Raw genomic sequence first — 9,929 nt, forward strand, 5'->3', positions numbered from 1 at the left:
GGCTGAAATCTGCAGGATGAGCCTTTCTGAAATCTGCTTATTCTGCTAAATGTTATTTGCCTACCCAGCATCTCACTGATTATTTCTTTGAAGAGAGGCTTTCAGATGACCCATGTCTAGGAGGGCTCTGGTTTACTCTATTTCTCATTAATGAATAAGCTGAGACTCCAAGAAAGATTAATTCTAGTGAGCCCTCCAACATCCTGGTAGTGGCATAAACAAATGGTTGTTTCCTGTCACAGGGTGCCTGTTCCCTTTAAGAGGGAACAGGGCCAGTCCTCTTCTGACTAACTAGATGCCTATCAGTAAGGATCAGTTTAGCTCAACTGAGTCCACCTGGGCCCAACTTAATTGGAGCTATCAATCCCAGCTGGGACTGGGGATAGAACTCCTATAAAGAGAGGCTCAGAGCAGTTTGGAAAGGGGATACATGTGACTGTAGAGGGAAAAGGAAAGACTCCAGAGAAGCTAGTCTGACTGGAAATTCTCTGTTCAGTAGAGATCAGGGAATACCCTCAAAGGAACCCAGGAGGTGGCAGAGAGAGAAAAAGAATGAAAAGAGCCCAAGAAAGGCTGAAATCAGGAGAGCTGTGGGACTCCTGTGTCAAGGAGTAGAATCTTGTTTGGATTATCACAAAGTCAGGATTGAGTTGTGGGACTACAGGGTCTTCAGCTGGTAAAAGACTCCATAAATGAAATCTCATGTAAGGAAATCTTATTCTAAGGAGTCTGTTTTCTGAGTCAGTTATTACAAAGACCCCGAAAGGAACCTGAGGTAGGGTGCCTGCAGAGCCATCCCATGCCATGGGTGCCATTCAGAGAACACCTTCATTTACACTTCCCAGTCTGTTCTTGTTAAAGCAAACCAGTAGTCCCATTCTGTATATATACAGTGCTGTGACTGCTTGGAAACACTGGGAGTCAAAATAAAGTGCTCTGAAATGGTACTGCTATTCTTCTGTCAGAAATGTCAGGTACTTCATAGCCACTAGATATAGTCCAAGGGGGAAAAAAATAATCCATCTGTGAGGTCCAGAATGCTCTGCTGGAAAATGGAGCATTCTTCTCAAAGACATTAGGTGACATCCTGGCCCCATTAAAGTCAACAGGAGTTTTAACATTTCTCAGATTTATCTGAGAATTGGAGCAATACCTGGAATAAATATCCTGTCCTTCCCTCTTCAGAGAGTGGGTTTCTTGTAATATATTAGCAAATTTCTCTTTCTCAGAGCTAGTTGTAGGAGACAGGAGCAGAACCCAGCTGTGCTGTGAGGCAAACTGAAATTAGCTAACTTAGTAAATTTCGCGTTGAAATTCCCATTATACAGACAACATGGCTATGGAGCAGCAAAAATGGGAGCAGCCCAGGGAGAAAAGGAAATAGCCAAAGAGAGGAAAGATTATAAGAGGTGACAGAGCAGAGGGACCCTTCGACAAGCATAAAGTTCCAGGTACTCAAATTTATTATACTCTTTGATTATCTGTTCTACTGACATTTAAGGCAATGGGCCAGAATTTGATCTCACTACACTAGTGTGACTCTAGAATAACTCCACTGAAGTCAAATGAGCCAGATTATTGTCCCATTGTGGCCCCTTTACACTACTTTGGCATAGGTCAATTTTATGGCCCTTTGCTAACTCATCCTTAAGGATTCCCCCCATGTAGGTTGATTCATTGGGTAACATAAAATTGGTGTAGAAGCTCTGTGCCAATTTACCTTCTGGCTGCTAGAGTGAGGGAATTCTCAGACAAGAAAGGGTGTGGCTGGGATACTACTGTGCTCTGGCCATCCCTAGTTATGAGAATGTCCACATAGGGGACATGGGCAACCAGATGCAGCTGAAGGCTTCTCTGCAGCTACATGAACAATTTAGTTTGTGGCAAGTTGGGTGTGAATCTATCTGCGCTAGCTTGCTGTGCACTAGCTGTCCCTGTGGACCTATCCGGATTGGAGGGTCCATTTCACTATTTTTTAAATAACTTTTTATATGTAGAATGCAAAGTATGTTTAACTACTAAACATAAATATATGGGTATAAACAATGTAAACAGAATAACATTTTCTGATTAAAAATGCATGTAAGAAAGAAAAGATTAGGAGAAAAAGGAGTAAAAAGGTTTAAGATTCTGGATCATCAGAGCATGTTTTCTTCAATAGAACATTAATAAATGATTAGTGGCTTGCACACTGGACAAGGAATCAGGAGATCTGGCTTCTATTCCTGGCTCTGCCACTGGTTTGCTGAGTGACCTTAGATTAGACACTTCACCGCTCCATGCCTCAGTTTCTCCATCTGTAAAATAGGGATGATACAGCCTTTGTAAGCACTTTGAAATCTACTAATATAAAGCACCATAATGTACTAAAAGAAAGGTAATGGCATGTGAGTTCAGCTTGTGTGCAGTTGCATTTGAATGAAAAAGAAAAATATTGCTTTGGGCACAATTTGCACATAATATTCACTTGCATAACTGTTCTTTCAGAGCAATTTCAAACGAAGCAATCTAAAAGTCTTAACACATTAAAACTGCCACAACAATGCTGACTCTTGCTATTCTACCTAATCTGACTCCCGCTTCCTATTGCTATCGTGGGAGCAGATAGCTATTATAGTTGTCTTCACATCACCTGTTGCTATTGGTCTTGCCTTAAAGATATACCAGGCCACAAACTCTGATTATATTGATGTTTGCAATACTATACACAAGTTTCAGGGTACTTCACAACATGTAAGAAATGTAAATAATACACATCAGAAGACAAGTATGCATCTTTCAAACCTTAAAAGTTGTTGCCAAAGAATGTATTTTCCAAGGAAATAGATAATGAAATGATTTGAAAACATTCCGCTCCCCCCCACCCTCCCCGCACACACATGCACACAACAAATGTAGGCCCAAATTCTCCTCTCATTTCACTATTGTAGATCAGGGAAAATCCATTTAAGTCAGTGTAGATACATCAGTTGCAAAAGTAATGTAAGTGGCATAAGCCTCAGACCTTATACTTCAAATTCAGCCCTGGTATCAGTGTTGGGTGCAATACTATTAAAATCAAAAGAATTCTGCCTATTTTACATCAAGGTGGAATATGGTCTTCTGAGGTTAAATCTGGGGACTTCAAGGAATTTTTTTAATCAACCCCAATTTTAAGAGACATATATAATATATGGAGTTTTTTACTTCTTGCTTTGTAAAGTACTTTTCACTTCATTAGCATTGCTACAAAGTAGAAAACAAAACCCACCGTATTTAAAATGCTGTAAAAACATCTGAAAGGCAGTACAAACTAAAAGTCACTTCAGTATGAATATGATCCATACAAAACTTCCTATTTCATACACAGCAACCCCCAAAAGACAATGAGACTTGCATGGTTTTACTGTCTTGAATTATATAAAGCATCAAAAGCTACCTTTTTCACATTATTTTGCATGAGGACTATAGGATTAGACCCTCAATATTTTAAATCAAGTGAGGATTTATTTGATATACAAAGATAAACTCTTTAAAGGCAACCTTAAAATATTGTTTTAATTGCCTAGATAATTTTTTTATCATGGGGTATTTTTTACTATCTTTGGTTCAGGAATTGTCTGTATAATGTCAAAGAATTAATGTTTAATTCAAACCTGGTGTGCTCTAATAACAGGCTTGTGCCACTAGAGGAATACCATAAAGTTGTCTTTTCAGAAAGAAAAATCTCAATACAGTTTATAAAGTGACTTCTGCAAAATGCCTGATACTTTGTTTGTTTTTTAAATTAGAAAAATTAATAACACTTTACACTGAGTATCTCAAATAAGCCTTTCAATTAGTATTTAACTGACTATAAGTATCCAATTAGATCACCATTAATTTATCTGAAACAGAGAATTTGAAGTGTGACTGAAAAATTGTGGATGTTATGGGTAACCAGTGAGAGTTACAAAGTAAAAGTCCGTGATGGCTATTAAAATGAAGATGGGGAGAGATCCTGTATTGTAGATATTAACTCAGAATCGCATAATACAACTGCAGCGGTGCCTTCTCCCGGCCCCTCCACAAACACAGTCAGAGACCAACTGAAGTGCAGCACCTGTGTCCTTTTATTGTTTGTGTCCGTTCCCACCACCTATTATTTACAGCTATTTACACAGAGACCAACACTCTTGGAGACTGCTAACTTCCCAGCCAGCAAGGCTCTAGAGCCCACGCTCCTCCCTTTCCTGTCTCCCCCTGCTTCCTCTCTCTTAGCCAGCTTTATAGGGCAGGCTGGCTACCCAGGCCTGCAGGTGGACCCACTCTGGTAATTAGGGCATGGCCCCCCAGCCAGCCCAACTACTACCCTTCTTCCCCTGGAACAGGGCTAACAGGGGCCTGGCTTGTTTCTCCTAGCCAGCACCCTGTTACAGCAACACACTCTGCAACTATGTATAATACACTCCAATGTGTGTGTATGTGTATCAGTTAATGGGCCAAATACTGGGGTTAAACAAAGGCTGAATTTGACCCAGCATACCTACAATTTTATTCTGATTCCTTCGATGCTAGTGTCTATCAAATAGAAACCCACTGAAATCCTTAGATTAACAATGGTGTAAAACCAATGTAAATTAGATTGGAGTCAGACCCTTTTGTTGTGTTGAGACACGTAATAGAATCAAATGGACCAGATTCTGTTAGCTATTATACTTGTTTAAGTCTTGAACAGCTCCATTGGCTTCAGTGGAGTTACTTCAATTTACTCGCGTGGAACTGAGAGCCGAATGTGGCCTATAGGCCATTATCCCGCAAGAGTAGTACAGAGCGGAGCTGATCTAAAGCCCATTGATGTTGATGTGAGTGCCTCCATGAATGTCGATGGGCTTCAGATCAGCCCACACAGCTGAGTGGACACATCACTGCACTTATCTTTCTAGGGAGGATAACTTTCAGATTAGCATCAGAAGAATTTCTCAAACCGAAGATGGTTTTGCAAATCTAATGACCCACATACATACCAACATAATTTTGTTTTACCGTGCAGCTTTTAAAAACCATACAGACTGTTTATTTATTCATGATAACGTGTATACATTTTAAATTAAAAGCCATTAAAACATTTAAAATACCCCATTCACTTTTTTTCCTTTTCCTGTTAAGTGCTCCAGCTGCCATTTCTCCTTTGTCATGGGAATGTAAGAAAAGGGTTCTTTTATTTTGATCAAAATATTGTAGTTTAAGGAGCAGATCTTTAGCTCTGGATACATAAAATTCCCCTTCTAGGGTAGCCAAAGAATCTTCTTGTATAAAGGAATCCCTGCGTGCTGTAGAGCTGGCATAGCTGACTCTCTACCATCACCAGTTCTAGAAGCAGTGCAAGCATGTTGGGGCTGTGGGGCAGTTATGGCAGCAGGAGGGACACGCCTGGAGCATTTGGTGCTTTGGCAGTTCCCTAGGGAATGTAACAGCCATTAGGAGCTATGACAAGCTGATGTATGTTAGAAGAACCCTGAGGCAAGGCTGCTCTTGCTTTCACTGAGGGCCATAGCAACTCCCAGCTGCACCTAGAATTAAAGGTGGTTGTAAGCTTCCTTTGCCTTCCCTTAGTTTCTGTACTAAGCATGGCTCATCCTGATGTGGAGTTCTGGGCCTAAGTGTATGGTAGAACATGTTTTCATCTAGACCAGTGTTTCCCAAACTTGTTCTGCTGCTTGTGTAGGGAAAGCCCCTAGTGGGCCGGGCCCATTTGTTTTCCTGCCATGTCTGCAGGTCTGGCTGATCGTGGCTCCCACTGGCTGTGTTCGCTGCTCCAGGCCAATGGGAGCTGCTGGAAGCATCGCGGGCCGAGGGACGTACTGGCTGCTGCTTCCAGCAGCTCCCATTGGCCTGGAGCAGCGAATCGCAGCCAATGGGATACCAATACCAATGCGGATATAATTAACATTTATTTGCAACTACTATATTTAATGACATTTTATAATATATACACACAATTTCATTTTCATGAACTGATGGATTTCTACTCTAGCAGTAGGATTTCTAAGAACAAGCAGCATCTTAACTACAATATTCTACTCCACCAGATACTTTAATAATAAAATTACACATCAAAGCAGGTAGGAAAACAGTAAAACACCACATTAAAACCCCAGATATTTTTACAATGCCATTCAATATCATTAACGTTTCAGTTTTGACTATGTTATAGACAACATAATTTTAAGCCTTTAGAAATTGTTTCATGCAGTATAGTTCTACTCAATTAATTCACTATTGCATGAATTCAGCAGCAACATAGTCAGGTCAGAATTATAACACATATTGGCAGCGGCTTAATCAGGAGTGAGAGAAATGACCCCCTCATCGAATAAAGTTTCTACCTTTGAAATATCCTGTAACTGAGGAAGGGAAAAATGATTATCTGTAGGGAAGATAGTTTACATGTACTGATGGTAATCTCCTCATATGTATTTTTACCTTTGCTAATCAGGGCACCATAGGCCCTGTTAATTTTCAGTTCTGACGTATAGTACACAATTGCCAATATCAACTTATGTGCAGATGGTTTAAAACTTGTCAGCTTCATACATTACTTCATGGTGACAATTCATCTATAGCTGAGAGAATGTCTGAATTCCTATCTTGAGTGCCTAGTGACAATGATAGTGGGGGCTGTGCCTTTCCTTGAGAGACCACTGAAGTACTGTGCAACAGATAAACCAATAGAACGGCTTCTTCAAAATGTTCAGAGGACTTTGCTGTAATCTTACTGGTATCTATTGCCCATGTGGATTCCTCTATACCATATGATTTTCTACAAACAGGGTCATTTCCAAGGCACATACCACTGGCAGGAATATCTCCAGACTAGTGGTATCTTTCTGAAAAACTGAACTTTTATGAAGTAGATTTTATTTAACTGATGTACCACAACTATGAATTGAATTGTAAAGCTTGTGAAAAGGGTGTGTAAAGGAAAGCCAAACCTGGGTTATTTTCTACATTGGTGAACAGATAGACTTCACATTCAATAGCGCTCAGTGGCATATAGTACTTCAGGCCATGCTCCTGAAAAGACTTGAACTCAGTGACACTACTTTTGTGTATAAAGTTATCTATGTATATGTCTTTACACCCCAATCCTATAAACTTGAAACCAGACACAAGGGGCAGTGAGATAACCTTGTACCACCAAGACCATTTTAGAAACTGTGTGTTAGGGATACCTATGAAGGACCAATGGGCCAATATACTAGACAAAAGTATTTGGAAATTAGTCTAAAAAACTATCTAATGTAATGGACCAATTCTTCCTATTGGTTCCCCCTCCCCCAATTCTATAGAATTTTGTACCAGCCATATAATTTTCTATTGAAGTTAGTTAAAAATATAGAAAGGTTGTTTTCTGTTCAGTTCTACAGTTCTTCAGTTCCTGAAGGGGTATCCATTTCTAATTAGAGAAACAGGGCCAGTTCCTCAGTTAGCAAATGTCCCTATCACTCCATTTAATTCAGTTCGGCTATGCTGATATGTACCAGAGGAGGATCTGGTTCACAATCTCTTTGTAAAGGAATTAAAAAAACTGAACAAAAATACATTTAAAGGGGAAAAAAGAAAATCCACAAAGCAGCCATAAGAAAAATGTAAACATACCTACAATGTTGAAATACAGTTCAGGAATGCTTTTTTTTAAGGAGGGAAATTGTAATCCTCTGTATTTTCCCAGAAGATTTTTAAGACATCTAAAGCACTAAGGATAGGCTCTATAAAAGTAGTTAAGTACCTAAACCCCAGAGTTAGGCACCTAAACCTTGGATTAGATGCCTAACTCATATTTTGGCTCCATTGTGAGCCACAAAAATCCTGATGAACCTTGTAGGTGCCTAAGCTCTGTCAGGGTAAAACTTCCCTAGGCACCTATATTTCTGCTTCTGAGAACACACATTGTTGCCCCATTCTAGGTGCCAGGATGCCTATCTCCTGCCTAAGCTCCAGAGCAATCCATGAACAGAGTGACAACAGACATTTGGCCACCTAAATCTCATGTGTGGGGCCCAATCTGGTAGGCATTCTCAGAGGCTGCCTATTAGATTGGGTCCAATTCAAAATATGGCCACCAGAGGAGGTGTTCACTTTATAACGTTTAGCCCAATGATTAGCATGAGATGTGTGAGATCCAGGTTCAATCCCCCTCTCTATTAGAGGGGGGAAAAGGAGTCTCTCACCACTCAAAGAGATGATCTACACACTGAGCTATGAGATATTCCATTGTGAGGCTCCTTCAAACTCTCCTGTTGAATCTGTTCCACTGTGGATAAATAATAGAGTGACTATGGCAGGCGTGATTAAGTAATACTTAAGCACTGACTGTTCCATTGATTAAATTATTTATTGGGCCAGAGAGAACAAGAGAGGGATTCTGTAGTCCAGTGGTTAGGGCACCCACCTGTTAGGTGGAAGACCCATGTTCAGTTTTCCTGTGCCAATCACTCATTATTTATCCATAGTGGAACAGCTTCAACATCAGAGACTGAGGGCACGTCTACACTACAAAATTAAGTCGACCTAAGTTACACTGACATAATGCCACTGCAGTATTTAAACTGGTTTTGCATGTCCACACGAAATTCCTTGTGTTGGCGGTGCTTGTCCTCACCAGAAGCGCTTGCACCAATTTAACTGTCAGTGTGGGGCACTGTGGGATGGCTTCTGAAAGGCAGCAACAGTCGATGTGAACAACACAGTGATACTGTGTCCACCTAATTATTTCTAGAGCACTGCACGAATACAAAAATGTGGATTTGCATCCAATCCACATCTGCCAGAATCAACCTGCGATCCAACCTATAGTCCGTGAGCCGTCTTTTACCTGCATCCACAGCCTCAAGCCATCTCACAAGGGCTAGTGGTGGGGAGGGGAGGAGTGGAGATGAGCAAGTGGGGGGCAGGGTCTTGAGGAGAAGGGGCGGCAAAGGGGTAGAGGGTATGGGGGAAGGGGTGTCATATCACATGCTGCTCTTGGATGCTCATGAGTGACAGCAGCAGAGTATGTTGCATCACAGCAGGGCAGAGGGGTGGGGCTCAATGTGGAATCCTGAGATCATTCGGAATGTTCCAGAAAGAATTTTGCATGAAAGGTTATTCATGCAGCAGAACTGGGTAGGGAAGAACATTGCTTTTACAGTAATAATAAGCAAGCAATTTAATATCTGTAGAATGTCTGAAAAGATTTGTGATTAATTTCTGGTTGGTAAAGAATTTTGCATGTTGAAGAAGGAATGCTAAGAACAGCTTTCAGAAATCCGTCTCCAAGAGATTGATTCCTACTACTAGGAATCATTAGGGAACCGAAAGAACTTTTAAACACCAAAGATCAAAAGACCTCTAACTGCTCTTTTGAGCTAGTGGATTATATGAATGGAGATTCATTTTGTTATTTGGAGGAAATAAAACTGAATTTTTTGTTATAGTTTTCCTGCCTTCCAATTACATAAATTTCATATGTTGAATTTAAAAGTTTTTATTATTCAATATTATCACAGTTAAGTGTTAGTCAACAAATCAAAAACCATGTTTCATTTACAGGCGGATCACACTTAAGGGAAATTAATTTGATGAAAAGATAGGAATTGTAAAGAAGTGGGATAAAATCAGAGTGAAAGAAAAAATAGATTAAAAGTTGCTGTAGTAAATTATAGTAAAAATCTGCATAATATTAACTTTAAATTAATGTGAAAGGCAACAAATATTAATCTGACACTTGGAAATATTTCTTTACACAACACATAATTAACCTGTAAAATTTATTGCTACAAGATATCATGCAGGCCAAGAGCTTAGTAGGATTAAAAAAAGATTAGACATTTATATGGATAATTAGAACATCCACGGTTACATTTGATAGGATTTAAAAAATGTATGAGGGATAGAAGGTTATAACCCAAGCATTTTCAAAAAGAGAG

General features: G+C 39.9%; 1 long non-coding RNA gene across 1 annotated transcript; it reads left to right on the top strand.

Annotated features, from left to right (window-relative positions):
• Positions 1-456: 456 nt before the first annotated feature.
• On the top strand, positions 457-8,867 carry LOC120386149. The gene is made up of 3 exons (XR_005589558.1): positions 457-704; positions 1,329-1,451; positions 8,741-8,867. It is a non-coding gene; the product is annotated as an uncharacterized LOC120386149 (long non-coding RNA).
• The last annotated feature ends 1,062 nt before the right edge of the window (positions 8,868-9,929 follow it).

The sequence above is a fragment of the Mauremys reevesii genome, linkage group 1, assembly GCF_016161935.1.
Source record: "Mauremys reevesii isolate NIE-2019 linkage group 1, ASM1616193v1, whole genome shotgun sequence".
Lineage (NCBI taxonomy): Eukaryota > Metazoa > Chordata > Testudines > Geoemydidae > Mauremys > Mauremys reevesii.